The sequence below is a fragment of the Mustelus asterias genome, chromosome 27 (genome assembly GCF_964213995.1).
Source record: "Mustelus asterias chromosome 27, sMusAst1.hap1.1, whole genome shotgun sequence".
NCBI lineage: Eukaryota > Metazoa > Chordata > Chondrichthyes > Carcharhiniformes > Triakidae > Mustelus > Mustelus asterias.
The window spans coordinates 37,760,805-37,784,148 of record NC_135827.1 but is presented as its reverse complement, the minus strand read 5'-3'; the positions used below and the strand labels follow the sequence as shown (position 1 = coordinate 37,784,148).

Sequence of the window (23,344 nt, the reverse complement as noted above, 5' to 3'; positions counted from 1 at the left end):
GGAGATAGTGGAAGCAGATACGATAGTGACTTTTAAGGGGCGTCTGGACAAATACATGAATAGGATGGGAATAGAGGGATATGGTCCCTGGAAGAGTAGGGGGTTTTAGCTCAGTCGGGCAGCATGGTCGGTGCAGGCTTGGAGGGCCGAAGGGCCTGTTCCTGTGCTGTAATTTTCTTTGAATTTCATAGAATCATACAGTGCAGAAGGAGGCCATTCGGCCCATCAAGTCTGCACCAATAACAATCCCACCCAGGCCCTATCTCCATTTACCCTAGCTAGTCCCCCTGACATTAAGGGGCAATTTAGCATGGCCAATCCACCTAAGCTGCACATCTTTGGACTGTGGGAGGAAACCGGAGTACCCGGAGGAAACCCACGCAGACACGGGGAGAATGTGCAAACTCCACACAGTCAGTGACCCTAAGCCAGGAATCGAACCCGGGTCCCTGGTGCTGTGAAGCAACAGTGCTAACCACTGTGCCACCGTGCCGCTCTTTTTCAGCCAGAGGGTGGTGAGTCTGTGGAATTCATTGCCATCAAAGGCTGTGGAAGCCGGGTAATTGAGTGTAATTAAGACAGAGATAGATAGGTTCTTGATTGGTAAGGGGGTCAAGGGTTACGGGGTAAGGCGGGAGAATGGGGTTGAGAAACCCCATGATTGAATGGCAGAGCAGACTCAATGGGCTGAATGGCCTAATTCTGTTCCTATATCTTATGGTCTTATGGATGAGGCAGTGATTTAGACACTCAAATCTCTGAGACCCAAATTCAAATCTTACTCAAGTTAGTGACATGGGAACCGCGCCAGTAGCTAACTGCAGCATAGTCACTGTTGGAACGTAGGAAATGCAAATCTGTGCACAGGAAGATTCCACAAGCAGCGCTGAGGCAAACGAACAACAATCGTTTTTTTAGTGATGTTGGTTGAGGGGTGAATGTTGGCCAGGATACCAAGGGAGGGGTGAGGGGGGAACCCTCCCCCGCTGCTCCCAGATGGGCTTCAAACTGTGGCCGCAGCATCTTTTGGGTCCATCCGTGAGGACAGGTGGGGCCTTGTTCTCACCCGAAAGATGATGTCTCTAGGATGGTCAACCTGGCTGGGGGGTCTAGAGGATGTGTAAATGGACCATCAGCAGCACAAACTGCCTGAAAACATTAAAGCGGTTGTTATCATCGGAGCTGCGAGAGGCGATGGCCTAGTGGTATTATTGCTAGACTATTAATCCAGAAACTCGGCTAATGTTCTGGAGGACCAGGGTTCGATTCCCGCCACGGCAGATGGTGGAATTTAAATTCAATAAAAAATATTAAGAATCTACTGATGACTGTAAAACCACTGTCGATTGTCAGGAAAAACCCATCTGGTTCACTAATGTCCTTTAGGGAAGGAAATCTGCCGTCCTTACCCTGTCTGGCCTACATGTGACTCCAGAGCCACAGCAATGTGGTTGACTCACAACTGCCCTCGGGCAACTAGGGATGGGCAATAAATGCTGGCCAGCCAGCGACGCCCATGTCCCACGGATGAATAAAAAAAGCTTATTGCTGAGCCTTTCAGTGTTGACAGTTTGTAAAAGTCTTTTCTGCAGCAGATTTTTTGGAAAGAGGACATTTGTCTGCAGTCCAGCAGGTGGAGATACTGAGTCAGTAAATAACGTTTCCACGTCATCTGAAATGTCTTTATGCCCTTCAAGAACGAGTTGACTGTTCTTTCACTGGTGTGGAACAGGAAAAGGGGGAATGACCAAGTCTTGGAATTATTTTTTAAATCTATTTGCTCTCCAGCTCTTTCCCTGCCCTGTGGAGACTGTACAGAAAACATCCATTCCCTCAATGATGATCCAAGGAGAAGCCAGGCAGTGCCAGCTTGCATTCCATTGTGAAATCTCGCCCGGCTTTTCAAAAAGGAACCGTGAGTTAAACAGTATCACGTAAAGCTTTGCATCTGAGCTTTTGTCTGAGTCTCGTGTATCTCGTGTGTACAGCACTGAGCGGCTAATCTCAAGAGTGCAGAGAAAATCTCAGGCAGCGATGATACCGGCACACACAAATCCTTAAAATGTGGCAGGAGGAATTAATAAGGTGATTAAAAACCACATGGAGTTCCTGAGTTTATAAATAGAGGAATAGGATACAACAGCAAAGAGATCATTCAAGAACTTTCTAAACCCCAGGTTAGGCCTCAGCTGGGACACCGTGCTTCAAGGAAGGTGGAAAGGCCTTCGAAAGATGAGTTCCTACCAGCACGTTATCAGGGTCGAGGGATGTCAGTCATGAGCAGAGGTGGAAAAAAGTTCTCCTTGGAACGGAGAAAGTTTAAACAGGTTTGGCCAGAGTGGGTGAAGATAAATTATTCCCCCTTGTGAATGGATCAATAATCGGAGTAAAGGGATTTAAAATCATTGCCAAATGATGGAGCTGGGAAAAATGTGGAATCTTTTCCACCTGGATTTAGAATAGAATCCCTACAGTACAGAAAGAGGCCATTCAGCCCATCGGGTCTGTACCAACCATAATCCCACCCAGGCCCTATTCCCGTAACCCCACACATTTTCATAGAATCATAGACTCCTACAGTGCAGAAGGAGGCCATTCGGCCCATCAAGTCTGCACCGACCACAATCTCACCCAGGCCCTATCCCAATAACCCCATGAATTAACCCTAGCTAGACCCCCTGACACTAAGGGGCAATGTAGCATGGCCAATCCATCTAACCCGCACATCTTTAGACAGTGGGAGGAAACCGGAGCACCCGGAGGAAACCCACACAAACCCACTCCAGACTCTCCACATTAACTGAAGTCCCTCATCCACGGTAACATTCCAGAAATCTCCTCGGCACCAAATCCAATTTCTCAACATCTAATTGTTCTCCTTCGAGTGGAGAAGGTTACGAGAGAATTTGTTTGAAAATCAGGAATGGTTTTGATGGAGAAAGTAAAGAGAAATTGTTTCCAGGGTCAGTAACCAGTCAACACCGATCTAAGGTAACCAGCAAAATAAACCATAGAATAATAGAATGGTTACAGTGAAGGAGGAGGCCATTTGGCCCATTGTGTCCATACTGGCTCTGTGAATGAGCAATGGACTAGTGCCACAACCAACATCCCACATTCCTCAAAATCCGTCCTAAAGTCTGGTGCTCAGGTCCTACATTATTAGCCTCCGGGGTTGCTGAATGTATTTGGTGAGGTGCAGTCTCTCTGCACCCATGTCCCCGCTGTTGGGCACTGAGGGCAGCACGGTGGCACAGTGGTTAGCACTGCTGCCTCACAGTGCCAGGGACCCGGGTTCAATTCCAGCCTCGGGTGACTGTCTGTGTGGAGTTTGCACTTTCTCCCCATGTGTGTGTGTGTGTGTGTGTGTGGGTTTCCTCCCACACTCCAAAGATGTGCAGGTTAGGTGGATTGGCCATACTAAATTGCCCCTTAGTGTCAAGGGGATTAATTAGCCAGTGTAAATGTATAGGGTTATGGGGATAGGGACTGGGTGGGATTGTGGTCGGTGCAGACTCGATGGGCCAAATGGCCTCTTTTGATACAGTATGGATTGTATGGTCACTCATCAGCCCATCGTGCAGTATCCTGCCAACCCCTGGCTAATTAGAGTGTAGACTGGCTCCTCATTGTCCAATTGTCAGTCAACTGACTCCCTCCCATCGCTGCCCATCTCCAATAAAGTTTTTAAAGTTTATTTATTTATTAGTCACAAGTAGGCTGACATTAACACTGCAATGAAGTTACTGTGAAATTCCCCTAGTCGCCACACTCTGGCGCCTGTTCAGGTCAATGCCTAACCAGCACGTCTTTCAGACTGTGGGAGGAAACCGGAGCACCCGGAGGAAACCCACGCAGACACGGGGAGAACATGCAGACTCCACACAGACAGTGACCCAAGCCGGGAATCGAACCCGGGTCCCTGGCGCTGTGAGGCAGCAGTGCTAATCACTGTGCCACCGTGCCCCCTTTTCCTTAATAACTAATAAATGAACACCTTCAAGGAAAAATAAAAGAAATACAACTCTTCTTTTGAAAGCAAGAATTACAATTGTTACCAAGAATTGTTCAATTCTTCTCCTGGGTGTTATTTGCAGCAGTGATAAATTAATCTTCATTCCTGTTGGAGCCAGGGCAATCTTGTATAAACGAGTAAATCTCAGTCACTTGCTGACAAACAAGAAGGAAGAACCTCAGGCAGCGACTGTTTACTCCAAATCTGGGTCAGACTTGCTTTCAGAAGGTAAGCTCAGTATCAGGGAATAGGGGCTATGGGGAAAGAGCAGGGGTTAGAGTGGATAGTTCAGGAACAACGGGCCGAAGGATCTCCTTTTGTGCTGTGCCAGACTACACCGAGAGAGAGAAGAAAAATGACAAAAGCTAAAACAAACTTACCAGCTGGGCACTTGCAGCCAGGGTGGTTTTATATGCTGCACAGATTTAGCAGGAAGTGGCTTAGTGGAAAATTCAAATGAGTGAGCAGAGAGCGGTAGAACCAGCGACTGAACTTGGGCAGCTGGAACTTACTGAGAAGCAACTTTAACTAATGACCAAACAGCCTGAGCTAAGCAGCAGCCGCTGTGGAGAGCTTGGCCTCTCAGAGTCAGTGCTGGAGGTTGTCAGCATTGGGGAGTTAGCGCTGGGGCCCCGCTGTACAGAGATCCTAAACCAACAGCCTAAAACTAACAACAGGAGCACCGTTACTGCCACAACACAGGGCAGAGAGACTCCCAACTGTACTGTTAGCTCCAGGTAACTTCATTTCCCGTTTATCTAAAAGTTTCTCAGGACAGTTACAAAGTAAACACTAGTATCACTTTGGACCTGTTGTTTTATTGACACATTCAGAGGATAATTGAAAGTTAAAGTTTATTTATTAGTCACAAGTAGGCTTACATTAACACTGCAATGAAACTACTGTGAAAATCCCCCTAGTCGCCACACTCCGGCACCTGTTCAGGTACACTGAGGGAGAATTTAGCATGGCCAATGCACCTAACCAGCACGTCTTTCAGACTGTAGGGGGAAACCAGAGCACCCGGAGGAAACCCACACAGACATGGGGAGAATGTGCAAACTCCGCACAGACCGTGACCCAAGCCGGGAATCGAACACGGGTCCCTGGTGCTGTGAGGCAGCAGTGCTGACCACTGAGGGAGGACTAGGGCCCATTAAAGACCAAAAATGTCACCTATGTGTAAAGCAGATGTTAGTTGTTTCCTAATGAATTCCTTGCCTCTGTCTTTACAAAAGATATGGAGTTGCCGGCGTTGGACTGGGGTGGGCACAGTAAGAAGTCTCACAACATCAGGTTAAGGTCCAACAGGTTTATTTGGTAGCACGAGCGTTGCCCCTTCATCAGGTGAGTGCGGCACTCCAAAAGCTCGTGATTCCAAATAAACATGTTGGCCTTTAACCTGGTGTTGTGAGACTTCACAAAAGCGGGGATGGTGCAGGCATGCCAGTGAAGGAGGAGGCGTGAGAGGTACTGGAGATGATAAATCTGGGGGGAAAGGAAGTATTAATGGGATTAGCGTGCTAGAAAGTGGATAAATCACCAAAGCTGGTGAATGTACCCCAAGCTGTTCAAAGAAGCCAAACAGGAAATGGCAAACGGTCTAACCATAATTTTGTAATCCTTACTGGATACAGGTGAAATGCCGGAGGATTGGATATTTGATTTATTGTCACATGTATTAACATACAGTGAAAAGTATTGTTTCTTGTGCGCTATACAGACAAAGCATACCGTTCATAGAGAAGGAAAGGAGAGGGTGCAGAATGTAATGTTACAGTCGTAGCTAGGGTGTAGAGAAAGATCAACTTAATGCGAGGTAGGTCCATTCAAAAGTCTGACAGCAGCAGGGAAGAAGCTGTTCTTGAGTCAGTTGGTATGTGACCTCAGACTTTGTATCTTTTTCCCAACGGAAGAAGGTGGAAGAGAGAATGTCCGGGGTGTGTGGGGTCCTTGATTATGCTGGCTGCTTTTCAGAGGCAGCAGGAAGTGTAGACGGAGTCAATGGATGGGAGGCTGGTTTGTGTGATGGATTGGGCTTCATCCACGACTCTTTGTAGTTTCTTGTGGTCTTGTGCAGAGCAGGAGCCATACCAAGCTGTGATACAAGCAGAAAGAATGCTTTCCATGGTGCATCTGTAAGCTACAAACATTGAACCTTTATTTAAAAAGGGAATGAGGGAGTGACAGAATAATTACAGGCCACTCAGTCTTGGTAGTGGGAACCCATTCTGAGAGGCTCAGATTAGTCAAGGACAGTCAGCATGGATTTGTTAAGGGAAAGCCGTGTCTGACTAATTTGATTGAACAGGAGGGTTGATGAGGGGAGAGTGGTTGATGTGGTCTACATAGATTTTAGCAAGGCTTTTGAGAAGGTCCCAAATGGCAGACTGGTTTAAAAAAAATAAAAGCCCGTGGGATCCTGGGGAGTGTAGCAAGCTGGAGACGAAGCTGGCTCAATACTACGAGACAAGGGGAATAGTTGACGGGTGGTTTTGCAACAAATTCTGGAGAGTGGGATTAGGCTGGGTGGCTTGTTTTTCAGCCAGCACAAACACAATGGACCAAATGGCCTCTTTCTGTGTTGTAAACTTTCCATGAACTTGTCCACTTTGGCAGGAAGAATATTTGGGGTGACACGGTGGCACAGCCGTTAGCACAAGGTTCAATTCCAGCATTTGGTCACCGTCTGTGTGGAGTCTGCACGTTCTCCCCATGTCTGTGTGGGTTTCCTCCGGGCGCTCCGGTTTCCTTCCACAGTCCAAAGATGTGCGGGTTAGGTGGATTGGCCGTGCTAAATTGCCCCTTAGTGTCAGAGGGATTAGCAGGGTAAATACGTGGGGTTATGGAGATAGGGCCTGGGTGGGATTGTTGGTGGTACAGACTCGATGGGCCGAATGGCCTCCTTCTGCACTGTAGGGATTCTATGAAAAGCAGCAAATTATTTAAATGAAAAGAGATTGCAGAACTCTGTCATACAGAGGAATCTGGGTGACTTTGTGCATGAATCACAAAAATGTGGCACAGTGGTTAGCACTGCTGCCGCACAGCACCAGGGACCCGGGTTCAATTCCCGGCTTGGGTCACTGTCTGTGCGGAGTCTGCACGTTCTCCCCGTGTCTGCGTGGGTTCCTCCGGGTGCTCCAGTTTCCTCCCACAGTCTGAAAGACGTGCTGGTTAGGGTGCATTGGCCATGCTAAATTCTCTCTCAGTGTTCCCGAACAGGCGCCGGAGTGTGGTGACTAGGGGGATTTTCCACAGTAACTTCATTGCAGTGTTAATGTAAGCCTACCTGTGACCAATAAATAAACTTTAAAAATAAAACTTTCATACGCAGGTACAGCAAGTGATTCAGAAGGCAACTGGAATGTTAGTGTTTATTGCAACGGGAATGGAATATTAAAGTAGGGAAGCTTTGCTACAGTTGTTCAGGATGTTGGTGAGACCACATCTGGAGTACTGTGTACCGTTTGGTCTCTTTATTTAAGAAAGGATGTGAGAAGCAGTTCAGGAGAAAATTCACTGGACTGATAGCTGGGATGGGGAGGAGGTATCTGAGGAAAGGCTGGGCCGGTATCCATCGCAGTTTAGAAGAATGAGAGGTGACCTGGTTGGAACAATAGATGCTGAGGGGATTGATGGGGTGGATGCTGAAAGGATTTTCCCCCTTGTGGGACAGACTAGAAATATGGGACACAATTTAAAAATAAGAGGTCTCCCACTTAAAGTGGAAGTGAGGCGAATTCTTTTTCTCTGAGGGTTAGGAGTCTTTGGAGATTTTCCCCAGGGAGCAGTGGAGACAAGGTCTGTTAAGCCAGAGGTGGACAGATTCTTGATTAACAAGGGAGTCAAAGGTTATCGGGGGTAGGAGGGAGAGAATGAGAAGTTGAGGCCACAATCAGTGACCTTAATGAATGTAGGAGGAGGCTCAAGGGGCTGATTGGTCTATGCATGCATCTAATTTATATGCATGTATAATAATTTCAACACCAATAATCCATTTTTAAAAGCGGGTTTATAATATTTGCACCTCTATCTCTTTATGATGAGGAGATGGTGTTTAGCATCGATCATTAAGGCATTCGATTTAAAAGTGTCTTTGTACAAAGATTAGGTACAGAACCACCTGCCATTTATTCACATCTGCCTTCCACCTGTCATTCTTTCAGCAGAAAGTGAACTGTCCATTACATCCCCCTCCCCTCGTCCCCCTCGCTCCCCTCCCCTCGTCCCCCTCCCCTCACTCCCCTCGTCCCCCTCCCCTCATCCCCCTCGCTCTCCTCCCCTTGCTCCCCTCGTCCCCCTCCCCTCGTCCCCCTCGCTCCCCTCCCCTCGTCCCCCTCCCCTTGTCCCCCTCGCTCCCCTCCCCTCGTCCCCCTCCCCTTGTCCCCCTCGCTCCCCTCCCATCGCTCCCCTCGTCCCCCTCGCTCTCCTCCCCTCGCTCCCCTTGTCCCCCTCCCCTCGTCCCCCTCGCTCCCCTCCCCTCGTCCACCTCCCCTCGTCCCCCTCACTCCCCTCCCCCACACGTCCCCCTCACTCCCACAGCCCCCTCGCTTCCTTCCCCTCCCCACGCCCCCCTCGCTCCCTTCCAATCCCCGTGCCCCCCTCACTCCCCTCCAATCCCCGCGCCCCCCTCGTTCCCCTTCCCTCCCTCCCTCCCCGCCTCCCCCTCGCTCCCCTCTGCTCCCTGCGTACCCCTCGCTCCCCTCCGCTCCCTGCATCCCCCTCGCTCCCCACCGCTCCCCGCGCCCCCCTCGCTCCCCTCCCCTCCCCTCCCCGTGCCCCGCTCCCTCCCCCTCCCCTCCCCCACTCCCCCCCTCCTTCCATCTCCTCCATCCCCTCCCCTCCCCTCCTCTCCCTGCACCCCACTCGCTCCCCTCTCCTCCCCGTCCCCCTCTCCTCCCCTCCCCTCCCTGCATCCCCCTCACTCCTCTCCCCCAACACCTCCCCACTTGTCTTCCTTTCTCCTATTTCCACTTGACTTACTCTCTTTCCTCTCCTGGGACTAGCTGGACTGGGCCGGTTCCACTCTGTGCCCCTGTGCCTGAAGTTTGAAACCTGAGAGTTTGGGCATTGGTCCAGGTTTTGTCAATGAGTTGAGCTGTTCCATTTTTAGCAGCCATTCACACTGGATACAGATTGAAACTGGAATTGGATTTCAGCCCATTAAATAAACCTATTGCAACATGAACACGAAGGAACTATCAATCTCCAGCCAACGGTTGAATTAATGGCAGAATGAACAATAGTTACCGCTACAGAGTGAAGTCCAGCCTGTGTGTTTACACTGGAGGTACTCACACACCCAGTTAGTTAACAGGACCATTGGAATTACTGGACGTTGGAAGTCGAGGGAAAATTTAGTTCACCTTTTGCCATCTTGGTGATATGATGGTAATGGAGTTGTTGACCAATTAGTTATCAATACACCGACAACAACCCAGGGGGAGGAAATCCCCAAATGGTGGAGAACTTTGGGAATCATAGATCCAATTCTACCTGTTCTTTCCTGTTTATTCCACACTCACTGTACACCATGGCTTGGATTGATCATATACTGTATCCTTTTTAAATACAGCATTAACTCCTTCCATTGTCTTCCTAGGGAGTCTGTTCCATAGACTGACTACTGACTCCCGTGGCACAGTGGGTTAGCACTGCTACCTCACAGCGCCAGGGACCCGGGTTCGATTCCCAGCTTGGGTCACTGTCTGTGTGGAGTCTGCACGTTCTCCCCGTGTCTGCGTGGGTTTCCTCCGGGTGCTCCGGTTTCCTCCCACAGTATTAAAGTATAATATAATTACAATATGATAGTATTGAAGTGACAAAGCGTTGATCCAAAGTAGGCGCGAATAGTGGAATAAAGGTCCGCACTGTCTAGAGCAGGTACATGCTGCCACCCTGGGTTTACTGTTCTGTACACCAAGAAACAGATTGCCATCGTTGACATTATCTGGTCTTTCTTAGAATCCTCATGACAATAATGTTCCACCTGTCAATCATCCTTTCCTGCAAGATCATGTCCAATACAAATAACTTTCCGAATGGATCATTGCCCCTTGCAGTGTCACACTCAACCATCCAGTATAGAAACTGCAAGGGGCAACTCCTGGTTTGTATCAGTGCTGACTGTTGCAAAAGTCGCAACAATTAGCCTCAGTGCTTCGGCATAAGAGAGAGGAAGAGTCATAGAGGTTTACAGCATGGAAATAGGCCCTTCGGCCCAACTATTACCTCTGACAGCTTGTTCCAGACACTCAACACCCTCTGTGTGAAAAAATTGCCCCTTTGGACATTTCTGTATCTGTCCCCTCTCACCTTAAACCTATGCCCTCTAGTTTTAGACTCCTCTACCTTTGGGAAAAGATATTGACTATCTAGCTGACCTGTGTCCCTTATTATTTTATAGACCTCTATAAGATCACCCCTCAGCCTCCTACGCTCCAGAGAAAAAAGTCCCAGTCTATCCAGCCTCTCCTTATAACTGAAATCATCAAGTTCCAACAGCATCCCAGTAAATCTTTTATGCACTCCTTTCTAGTTTAATAATATCCTTTCTATAATAGGGTGACCAGAACTGTACACAGTATTCCAAGTGTGGCCTTATCAATGTCTTGTGCAACTTCAACAAGACGTCCCAACTCCTGTATTCAATGTTCTGACCAATGAAACCAAACATGCTGAAGGCCTTCTTCACCACTCTGTCCACCTGTGATTCCACTTTCAAGGAGCTATGAACATGTACCCCTAGATCGCTTTGTTCTGTAACTCTCCCGAACGCCCTACCATTAACTGAGTAAGTCCTACCCTGGTTCAATCTACCAAAATGCATCACCTCGCATTTATCTAAATTAAACTCCATCTGCCATTCATCAGCCCACTGGCCCAATTGATCAAGATCCCATTGTAATCGGAGATAACATTCTCCACTATGCCACCAATTTTGGTGTCATCTGCAAACTTACTAACTATGTCTACTATCTTCTCATCCAAATCATTAATATAAATGACAAATAACAGTGGACCCAGCACTGATCCCTGAAGCACACCGCTGGTCACAGGCCTCCAGTTTTTAAAGCAACCCTCTACAACCATCCTCTGGCTTCTATCAAAAAGCCAATTTTATATCCATTTAGCTACCTCACCCTGGATCCCATGAGATTTAACCTTATGCAACAACCTACCATGTGGTACCTTGCCAAAGGCCTTGCTAAAGTCCATGTAGACAACATCAACTGCACTGCCCTCATCTACCTTCTTGGTTACCCCTCTAAAAAACTCAAATTTGTCAGACATGATTTTCCACTCACAAAGCCATGCTGACTGTCCCTAATCAGTTCTTGCGTCTCTAAATGCCTGTAGATCCTGTCTCTCAAAATACCTTCCAACAACTTACCCACCACAGATGTGAGGCTCACCAGCCTGTAGTTCCCAGGCTTTTCCCTGCAGTTCTTTTTAAACAAAGGCACAACATTTGCCACCCTCCAATCTTCAGGCACCTCACCCGTGACAATCGATGATTCAAATATCTCGGCTAGGGGACCCGCAATTTCATCCCTAGCCTCCCACAATGTCCTGGGATATACTTCATCAGGTCCCGGGGATTTATCTACCTTGCTGTGCTTTAAGACTTCCAGCACCCTCTTTCTCTGTAATATGTACTCTCCTCAAGACATCGCTATTTATTTCCCCAAGTTCCCTAACATCCATGCTTTTTGCAACAGTAAATACTGATGAGAAATATTCATGGAGCATTTCCCACTCTTTCTTGCTGCTCCCTGTCGTAAAGTCCGTGTTGGACAACACAACAACTCTGTTCAACCCTGGAATGCACTGGAGGGTCTAACAGCAGGTAAAGCCTCTCTAAGCAGATGAAGATTATGGGTGAGGTACTCTCGAAAGCCAACGAAATGAGTCCGTAGCTCAGAGAGTTGGGGACAAAGCTGATTAACGGCAATTAGAGTACGATGTATCAACTTGTAGAAATGTCTGAACCAAAAGATCATTGGCATTTTAATGCTGAACTAGGCATTACGCCTAGTCACAAGTACTGTAACACTATATAGAAATACTATTCAAAGAATTTTTAGAAGTTTCTATAACTTAGGAGAAAACAAACTTGCATTTGGGGGGGCACAGTGGCACAGTGGTTAGCACTCCTGCCTCACAGCGCCAGAGACCTGCGTTTGATTCCCGGCTTGGGTCACTGTCTGTGCAGAGTTTGCACGTTCTCCCCGTGTCTGCATGGGTTTCCACCGAGTGTTAATATAAGAACATAAGAAATAGGAACAGGAGTAGGCCATCTAGCCCCTCGAGCCTGCCCCGCCATTCAGTAAGATCATGGCTGATCTGAAGTGAATCAGTTCCACTTACCCGCCTGATCCCCATATCCCTTAATTCCCCTACCGATCAGAAATCCATCTATCCGTGATTTAAACATATTCAACGAGGTAGCCTCCACCACTTCAGTGGGCAGAGAATTCCAGAGATTCACCACCCTCTGAGCGAAGAAGTTCCTCCTCAACTCTGTCCTAAACTGACCCCCCTTTATTTTGAGGCTGTGCCCTCTAGTTCTGGTTTCCTTTCTAAGTGGAAAGAATCTCTCCACTTCTACCCTATCCAGCCCCTTCATTATCTTATATGCCTCTATAAGGTCACCCCTCAGCCTTCTAAATTCCAACGAGTACAAACCTAATCTGCTCAGTCTCTCCTCATAATCTACACCCCTCATCTCCAGTATCAATCTGGTGAACCTTCTCTGCACTCCCTCCAAGGCCAATATATCCTTCCGCAAATAAGGGGACCAATACTGCACACAGTATTCCAGCTGCGGCCTCACCAATGCCTTGTACAGATGCAGCAAGACTTCTCTGCTTTTATAGTCAAGGACAGTATTACGGTGGCAGAAAGGACTTTTGATGAGGACTCGTCTACTGAGGTAGTTTGGGCTGAGGTTAGAAACAGGAAAGGAGAGGTCACCCTGTTGGGAGTTTTTTATAGACCTCCGAAAAGTTCCAGAGATGTAGAGGAAAAGATTGCAAAGATGATTCTGGATAGGAGCGAAAGTAACAGGGTAGTTGTACTGGGGGACTTTAACTTTACAAATATTGACTGGAAAAGCTATAGTTCGAGTAATCATAGAAATCATAGAAACCCTACAGTGCAGAAGGAGGCCATTCGGCCCATCGAGTCTGCACCGACCACAATCCCACCCAGGCCCCACCCCCAAACATTTACCCGCCAATCCCTCCAACCTACGCATCCCAGTGGCAATTTTAACCTGGCCAATCAACCTAACCCGCAGTACTTTGGAGGGGTTGGTTTTTGTCCAATGTGTGCAGGAAGGCTTCCTGACACAGTATGTAGATAGACCAACAAGAGGCGAGGCCACATTGGATTTGGTACTGGGTAATGAACCAGGCCAGGTGTTAGATTTGGAGGTAGGTGAGCACTTTGGTGACAGTGACCACAATTCGATTACATTTACCTTAGCAATGGAAAAGGATAGGTATATACCAAAGGGCAAGAGTTATAGCTGGGGGAAAGGAAATTATGATGCGATTAGGCGAGATTTAGCTGGCATAGGTTGGGGAAGGAAACTGCAGGGGATGGGCACAATTGAAATGTGGAACTTGTTCAAGGAACAGCTGCTACGCGTCCTTGATAAATATGTACCTGTCAGGCAGGGAGGAAGCAGACGTGTGTGGGAACCGTGGTTTACTAAGGAAGTTGAATCTCTTGTGAAGAGGAAGAAGGAGACTTATGTAAAGATGAGACGTGAAGGCTCAGTTAGGGAGCTTGAGAGTTACAAGTTAGCCAGGAAGGACCTAAAGAAAGAATTAAGAAGAGCCAGGAGGGGACATGAGAAGTCTTTGGCAGGTAGGATCAAGGAAAACCCTAAAGCTTTCTATAGGTATGTAAGGAGTAAAAGAATGACTAGGGTAAGATTAGGGCCAGTCAAGGACAGGAGTGGGAAGTTGTGCGTGGAGTCTGAAGAGATAGGAGAGGCACTAAATGAATATTTTTCGTCAGTATTCACACTGGAGAGGGACAGTGTCAAGGGGAGTACTGAGATGCAGGCTGTTGGACTGGATGGGATTGATGTTCATAAGGAGGAGGTGTTAGCAATTCTGGAAAGGGTATAAATAGATAAGTCCCCTGGGCCGGATGGGATTTATCCTAGGATTATCTGGGAGGCTAGAGAGAAGATTGCAGAGCCTTTGGCTTTGATCTTTGGGTCATCATTGTCTACTGGAACAATGCCAGAAGACTGGAGGAAAGCAAATGTTGTCCCCTTGTTCAAGAAGGGGAGTAGGGACAACCCTGGTAATTATAGACCGGTGAGCCTTACTTCTGTTGTGGGCAAAGTATTGGAAAGGATTATAAGAGATAGGATTTATAATCACCTGGAAAGGAATAATTTGATTAGGGATAGTCAGCACGGTTTTGTGAAGGGTAGGTCGTGCCTCACAAACCTTATTGAGTTCTTTGAGAAGGTGACCAAAGAGGTGGATGAGGGTAAAGCGGTTGATGTCGTGTATATGGATTTCAGCAAAGCGTTTGATAAGGTTCCCCATGGTAAGCTTTTGCAGAAAATACGGACATATGGGATTGAGGGTGATTTAGTGGTTTGGATCAGGAATTGGCTAGCTGGAAGAAAACAGAGGGTGGTGGTTGATGGGAAATATTCATCCTGGAGTTCAATTACTAGTGGTGTACTGCAAGGATCTGTTTTAGGGCCACTGCTGTTTGTCATTTTTATTAATGACCTGGATGAGGGCGTAGAAGGATGGGTTAGTAAATTTGCGGATGACACGAAAGTCGGTGGAGGTGGAGACAGTGCGGAGGGAAGTGGCAGGTTACAGAGGGACATAGATAAGCTGCAGAGCTGGGCTGAGAGGTGGCAAATGGAGTTTAATGCGGAAAAGTGTGACGTGATTCACTTTGGAAGGAGTAACAGGAATACAGAGTACTGGGCTAATGGTAAGATACTTGGTAGTGTGGATGAACAGAGGGATCTGGGTGTCCATGTGCATTGATCCCTGAAAGTTGGCACCCAGGTTGATAGGGTTGTTAAGAAGGCGTACGGTGTGTTAGCTTTTATTGGTAGAGGGATTGAGTTTCGGAGCCAGGAGGTCATGTTGCAACTGTACAAAACTCCGGTGCGGCCGCACTTGGAGTATTGCGTACAGTTCTGGTCGCCGCATTATAGGAAGGATGTGGAAGTGTTGGAAAGGGTGCAGAGGAGATTTACCAGGATGTTGCCTGGTATGGTGGGAAAATCGTATGAGGAAAGGCTGAGGGGCTTGAGGTTGTTTTCGTTAGAAAGAAGAAGGTTAAGAGGTGACTTAATAGAGGCATACAAGATGATCAGAGGATTAGATAGGGTGGATAGTGAGAGCTTTTTTCCTCGGATGGTGATGGCTAACACTAGGGGACATAGCTTTAAATTGAGGGGTGATAGATATAGGACAGATGTTAGAGGTAGGTTCTTTACTCAGAGAGTAGTAAGGGCATGGAATGCCTTGCCTGCAGCAGTAGTAGACTAGTCAACATTAAGAGCATTCAAGTGGTTATTGGATAAACATATGGATGATATTCGAATAGTGTAGGTTAGATGGGCTTTAGATTGGTTTCACTGGTCGGCGCAACATCGAGGGCCGAAGGGCCTGTACTGCGCTGTAATGTTCTATGTTCTATTCTATCCCTCTCACGATAAATGCCAACATCCCATTTGCCTTCTTGATCACCTGTTGTACTTGCAGACTGAGTTTTTGCAACTCATGCACAAGGACCCCCAGGTCCCTTTGCACAGTAGCATGTTGTAATTTTTTTCCATTTAAATAATAATCCAATTTGCTATTATTTCTTCCAAAGTGAATAACCTCGCATTTGCCAACGTTATACTCCATCTGCCAGATCCTCGCCCACTCACCCAGCCTATTCAAATCTCTCTGCAGACCTTCCGCTTCCTCCACGCAATTCACTTTCCCACTTATCTTCGTGTCATCAGCAAACTTTGTTACCCTACACTCAGTCCCCTCCTCCAGATCATCTATGTATATAGTAAACAGTTGAGGCCCCAGTACCGATCCCTGTGGCATGCCACTAGTCACCATCCGCCAACCAGAAAAGCACCCATTTATTCCAACTCTCTGCTTCCTGTTGGATAGCCAATCCCCAATCCACGCTAACACCCTACCCCCAACTCCGTGTGCCCCAATCTTCTGCAGCAACCTTTTGTGAGGCACCTTATCGAATGCCTTTTGGAAATCCTAAAACACCACATATACCGGTTCCCCTCCGTCAACCGCACTAATCACATCTTCATAAAAATCCAGTAAGTTCGTCAAACACGACTTTCCTCTCATGAATCCATGCTGCGTCTGCTTGATCGAACCATTCTTATCCAGATGGCCTGCTATTTCTTCTTTAAAGATGGATTCCAGCATTTTCCCAACTACAGACGTTAAGCTAACCGGCCTGTAGTTACCCGCCTTTTGTCTACTTCCTTTTTTAAACAGCGGCGTAACAGTAGCCGTTTTCCAATCAGCTGGCACTACCCCAGAGTCCAGTGAATTTTGATAAATAACCACTAACGCATCCGCTATTACCTCTGACATTTCTTTCAGTACCATGGGATGCATTCCATCCGGACCCGGGGACTTGTCCACCTTCAGTCCCATTAGTCTACCAAGCACTGCCTCTCTAGTAACAATAATTGTACTGAGTACCTCTCCTCCTACCAACACTCGATCGTTAATATTCGGTAAACTATTTGTGTCTTCCACCGTGAAGACCGACACAAAAAACCTATTTAAAGTCTCAGCCATTTCCTCGTTTTCCACTATTAAATTCCTCCAAGCGTCCAACATTCACTCTAGCCACTCTATTCCTTTTTATATATTTGTAAAAACTTTTACTATTATTTTTTATGTTTAGAGCTAGTTTAGTTTCATAATCTATCTTTCCTTTCTTTATCGCTTTCTTAGTCATTCTTTGTTGTTTTTTAAAGCTTTCCCAGTCTCCTAAGTCTCCACTATTGTTGGCCACTCTGTACGCATCGGTTTTTAATTTAATACTCTCCTTTATTTCCTTCGTTATCCACGGCTGGCTATCCCTTTTCTTACAGTCCTTCTTTATCACCGGAATATAATTTTGCTGAGTACTGAAAAAGATCTCCTTAAAAATCCTCCATTGTTCCTCAGCTGTCCTACCTACCAGTCTGCTCTCCCAGTCCACCCTAGCCAATTCAGCCCTCATCCTATCGTACTCCCCTCTGTTCAAGCAGAGGACATTGGTTTGGGACCGTACTTTCTCCCCCTCCACCTGCACCAGAAATTCGACCATATTGTGATCACTCGACCCAAGAGGGTCCTTCACAAGAAGATCCTTAATTCTACCTGTCTCGTTACACATTACCAGATCTAAGATAACTCGTGTTCCGGTTTCCTCCCATAGTCTGAAATTGGCCATGCTAAATTCCCCCTCAGTGTATCCAAACAGGCGCCAGAGTGTGGCGACTAGGGGAATTTCACAGTAACTTCATTGCAGTGTTAATGTAAGTCTACTTGTGACTAATAAATAAACTTTTTTTACTTTCTTACTGACTTGCTAAAATGCTGTTTTGTGTTGGCCCCTCTTCCCTGACCCCCTCATGGCACAGGTCCTGTCCTCTGGTTCCACTAGAATAAAAGCAGGATGCTGGAACTCAGCAGGTCTGGCAGCAACTGTTAACGTTCCGAGTCCAACACAACTCTTCTTTGGAACTAAAGAGAGCTAGAAATCTGAAGAGTTTTATGCTGTTGGAAAAAGGGAAGGGTCAGGTGAAGTAAAAGAGAAAATGCTGGAAAATCTCAGCAGGTCTGGCAGCATCTGTAAGGAGAGAAAAGAGCTTACGTTTCGAGTCCAGATGACCTTTTGTCAAAGCCCTGGAAGAGAAGTGGCAGTGAGTTAAACACTGGATAAAAGCAAATTACTGTCGATGCTGGAATCTGAAGGTCAGAGATAGATAGAAGGCGGAGGAGATAAAATATTAAAGATATCATGGAGCAAAAGACAAAGGGCGTGATAATGATTTGATTTATTATTGTCACATGTATTAGTATACAGAGAAAAGTATTGTTTCTTGCACGCTATACAGACAAAACATACTGTTCATAGAGAAGGAAAGGAGAGGGTGCAGAATGTAGTGTTACAGTCATAGCTAGGGTGCAGAGAAAGATCAGCTTAATGCGAGGTAGGTCCATTCAAAAGTCTGATAGCAGCAGGGAAGAAGATGTTCTTGAGTCAGTTGGTACGTGACCTCAGACTTTTGTATCTTTTTCCCAACGGAAGAAGGTGGAAGAGAAAATGTCCAGGGTGCATTAATTATGCTGGCTGCTTTGCCAAGGCAGCAGGAAGTGTAGACAGAGTCAATGGATGGGAGGCTGGTTTGCGTGATGGACTGGGCTTCGTTCAGGACCCTTTAGTATTAAAGTATAATATAATTATAATATGATAGTATGGAAGTCACAAAGCGTTGATCCAAGGTAGATGTGAATAAAGGTCCGCGTTGTCTGAAGCAGAAACATGAGGAAATACACGCTGCCACTGGTTTTACTGTTCTGTCCACATGAAACAAATTGTCATAGTTGACATTATCTGGTGTTTCTTAGAATCCTTATAACAATAATGTTCCACCCGTCAATCATCCTTTCCTGCAAGAACATGCCCAAGTCAAATAACTTTCCGAATGAATAATTGCCCCTTGCAGTGTCACACTCAACCATCCAGTATAGAAACTGCAAGAGGCAGTTCCTGGTTTATATCAATGCTGACTGTTGCAAAAGTAGCAACAATTATCCTCAGTGCTTCTGGATAAGAGAGAGGAAGAGTTGGAGCACTTCCCACTCTTTCTTGCTGCTCCCTGTCGTAAAGTCCGTGTTGGACAACAAAACAACTCCGTTCAACCCTGGAATGCACTGGAGGGTCTAACAGCAGGTAAAGCCTCTCTAACCAGATGAAGATTATGGGTGAGGTACTCTCAAAAGCCAAGGAACAGTATCCCAAACTGAGTCCATGGCTCAGAGAGTTGGGAACAAAGCTGATTAATGGCAATTAGAATACGTTGTATAAATTTGTAGAAATGTCTAACCAAAAGATCATTGGCGTTTTAGTGCTCCACTAGGCAGTGTGTCTAGTCACAGGTACTGTAACACTGTGCAGAAATACTATTCAAAGAATTTTTAGAAGTTTCTATAACTGTTAGGAAAAAACAAACTTGCATTAGGTTTTTTGGAGGGGCACGGTGGCACAGTGGTTGGCACTGCTGCCTCACAGCTCTAGGGATCCAGATTCCATTCCTGGCTCGGGTCACTGTCTGTGCGGAGTCTGCACGTTCTCCCCGTGTCTGCGTGGGTTTCCAGCAGGTGCTCCGGTTTCTTCCCACAGTCCGAAAGACGTGCGGTTAGGTGGATTAGCTAAATTATCCCTCAGTGTACCCGAACAGGCGCCAGAGTGTGGCGACTTGGGAAATTTCACAGTAACTTCGTTGCAGTGTTAATGTAAGCCTACTTGTGACTAATAAATAAACTTTTTTTACTTTCTTACTGACTTGCTGAAATGCTGTTTAGTGTTGGCCCCTCTTTCCTGACCCCCTCATGGCACAGGTCCTGTCCTCTGGTTCCATTAGAATAAAAGCAGGATGCTGGAACTCAGCAGGTCTGGCAGCAGCTGTTAACGTTCCAAGTCCAACACGACTCTTCTTTGAAACTAAAGAGAGCAGGAAATCTGAAGAGTTTTATGCTGTTGGAAAAAGGGAAGGGTCAGGTGAAGTAAAAGAGAAAATGCTGGAAAATCTCAGCAGGTCTCGCAGCATCTGTAAGGAGAGAAAAGAGCTGACGTTTCAAGTCCAGATGACCCTTTGTCAAAGCTCTGGAAGAGAAGTGGCAGTGAGTTAAATACTGGATAAAAGCAAATTACTGTCGAAGCTGGAATCTGAAGGTCAGAGATAGATAGAAGACGGAGGAGATAAAATATAGATATAATAGGAGATAAGATATCATGGAGCAAAATACAAAGGGAGTGGTAATGGTTTGATTTATTTTTGTCACATGTATTAACATACAGTGAAAAGTATTATTTCTTGCACTATACTGACAAAACATACCGTTCATAGAGAAGGAAAGGAGAGGGTGCAAAATGTAGTGTTACAGTCATAGCTAGGGTGCAGAGAAAGATCAACTTAATGTGAGGTAGGTCCATTCAAAAGTCTGATAGCAGCAGGGAAGAAGCTGTTCTTGAGTCGGTTGGTACGTGACCTCAGACCTTTGTATCTTTTTCCCGACGGAAGAAGGTGGAAGAGGGAATGTCCGGGGTGCGTGGGGTCCTTAATTATGCTGGCTGCTTTGCCGAGGCAGCGGGAAGTGTAGACAGAGTCAATGGATGGGAGGCTGGTTTGCGTGATGGACTGGGCTTCATTCATGACCCTTTAGTATTAAAGTATGATATAATTACAATATGACAGTATTGAAGTCACAAAGCGTTGATCCAAGGTGGGCGCGAATAGCGGAATAAAGGTCCGCACTGTTTAAAGCAGAAACATGAGCAGATACATGCTGTCACCCTGGTTTTACTGTTCCGTACACCAAGAAACAAATTGTCATAGTTGACATTATCTGGTGTTTCTTAGAATCTTTATAACAATAATGTTCCACATGTCAATCATCCTTTCCTGCAAGAACATGCCCAATTCAAATAACTTTCCGATATCTGCCGTCAGGCAGAGGACAAGTTTATTCCTGCTGCTAAAAACCAGCTGTCCTCAATGGGATGAATCATTGCCCCTTGCAGTGTCACACTCAACCATCCAGTATAGAAACTGCAAGGGGCAGTTCCTGGTTTATATCAATGCTGACTGTTGCAAAAGTAGCAACAATTATCCTCAGTGCTTCTGGATAAGAGAGAGGAAGAGTTGGAGCATTTCCCACTCTTTCTTGCTGCTCCCTGTCGTAAAGTCCGTGTTGGACAACAAAACAACTCCGTTCAATCCTGGAATGCACTGGAGGGTCTAACAGCAGGTAAAGCCTCTCTAACCAGATGAAGATTATGGGTGAGGTACTCTCAAAAGCCAAGGAACAGTACCCCAAACTGAGTCCATGGCTCAGAGAGTTGGGAACAAAGCTGATTAATGGCAATTAGAATACGTTGTATAAATTTGTAGAAATGTCTAACTAAAAGATCATTGGCATTTTAGTGCTCCACTAGACAGTGTGTCTAGTCACAGGTACTGTAACATTGTGCAGAAATACTATTCAAAGAATTTTTAGACGTTTCTGTAACTGTTAGGAAAAAGCAAACTTGCATTACGTTTTTAGGGGCATTTAGAAGGGAAACAGTGGCACAGTGGTTAGCACTGCTGCCTCACGGCACCAGAGACCTGGGTTCAATTCCCAGTTTGGGTCACTGTCTGTGCAGAGTCTGCACGTTCTCCCCGTGTCTGCGTGGGTTTCCTTCGGGTGCTCCGGTTTCCTCCCACAGTCCGAAAGACGTGCTGGTTAGGGTGCATTGGCCATGCTAAATTATCCCTCAGTGTACCCGAACAGGCGCCGGAGTGTGGCGACTAGGGGATTTTCACAGTAGCTTCATTGCAGTGTTAACGTAAGCCTACTTGTGACACTAATAAATAAACTTTAAAAACTTTAAACTTTTAGCATGCTATTGGGATATCTGTGATAGAGCAGAGGGTAAGGGTGAATCAGTAACAAGGGGATAATGATGGAAAGGCAGTGGGAGCTGGTAGTGGGAGAAATGAAAAAACAGAAGATGGCTTTGTGGCGCAGTGGGTAGCATCCCTTCCTCTGAGCCAGAAACTCTGGGTTCAGGTCCCACCCCGGGATTTGATGGCCAAGGAAGGTGCATTCATAACATGGCTAACAGGTCGAGTATCCTTCCAACACACCAATGGCTGGCGGTAAAGATCCAGTTATCGTGGTCCACATAAGTGCCAACGATATAGGAAGAACAGGAACTGAGGTTCTGCTAAGGGAATATGAAAAGCTAGGATCTAAATTGAAAAGCAGAACCAAAAAGGTAACAATCTCTGGATTACTACCTGAGCCACGAGAGAATTGGCACAGGGTTAAGAAGATTAAGGAGGTAAATGCGTGGCTGAAAGATTGGTGTGGGAGGAAGGGGTTTGAATTCATGGGACATTGGCACCAGTATTGGGGAAGAGGGGACCTGTACCGACGGGATGGTCTTCATCTGAATCGTGCTGGGACCAGAGTCCTGGCGAATCGTATAACTATGGCTGTAGATAGGGCTTTAAACTAAATAGTGGAGGGGAGGGTTCAGTGGTATGGAGAATTAGAAAATCAAAGGTAAAGGAGAGGGTAGGAGTGCAGGTTAATGATGAGGACTTTCAATTAGTTAAAGGAGACGAGAGCTCAGGAGAGGTTAGTAAAGTTTCCAGACCATGTCATAGAACAGGGAGTAGAGAGGATGGCAGGAATCTAACCTCAGGCAGAGTAAAAAAGGTGACAAGTATGAGAAGGGAGGTGGTCAACACAGTGCAGGGAGTTGGTCTGGGGAAGAATAACCAGTCTGTGACAGGAAGGGACAGAGCAGGCAAACAAAGGAATGCACTAACATATCGGGTCCAGGTAGGAAAGACTAACATAAAGGCACTTTACCTGAATGCACGTAGCGTTCGAAACAAAGTGAATGAGTTGACGGCACAAATTAGTACATATGGGTATGATCTTGTGGCCATTACAGAAACGTGGTTGCAGGGTGACCAGGACTTTAAACTAAATATCCACGGGTATCAGACAATTCGGAAGGATAGACAGGAAGGAAAAGGAGATGGGGTAGCTCTGTTAATTAAGGATAACATCAGGGTGGTAGTGAGAGATGATATAGGCTCTAAGGAGCAAAATGTGGAATCAATGTGGGTGGAGATAAGGAATAGTAAGGGGAAAATGTCACTGGTGGGCGTAGTCTATAGGCCCCCAAATAATAACTTCAAGGGCGGGCTATAAACAAACAAATAACAGATGCATGTAAAAATGGAACAGCAATAATCATGGGGGATTTTAACCTCCACACTGATTGGTCAACTCAAGTCGGACGCGGTGCACTTGAGGAAGAGTTCTTAGAATGCTGTCGCAATAGTTTCCTCGAACAATATGTTACAGAACCTACGACGGAGCGAGTTATCCTGGATCTGGTCATGTGTAATGAGGCAGGTAAAATAAATGATCTCCTTGTGAGGGATCCTCTTGGAATGAGTGATCACAATATGGTTGAATTTCTAATACAGATGGAGGGTGAGAAAGTAGGGTCCCA

General features: G+C 46.4%; 1 protein-coding gene across 3 annotated transcripts in view; it reads left to right on the top strand.

Moving 5' to 3' along the window:
- The first annotated feature begins 1,765 nt into the window (after positions 1-1,765).
- Positions 1,766-23,344, top strand: part of nlrx1 (NLR family member X1) — a 60,363-nt gene continuing 38,784 nt past the window's right edge. For 2 of the 3 annotated variants that reach the window (XM_078199055.1, XM_078199052.1), the window contains exon 1: positions 1,766-1,915. The gene's annotated coding sequence lies outside the window, so the exon portion shown is untranslated. Of the gene's footprint in view, positions 1,916-20,963; positions 21,076-23,344 lie in introns of those variants that run through there. The other variant, XM_078199053.1, reaches the window with a different exon arrangement.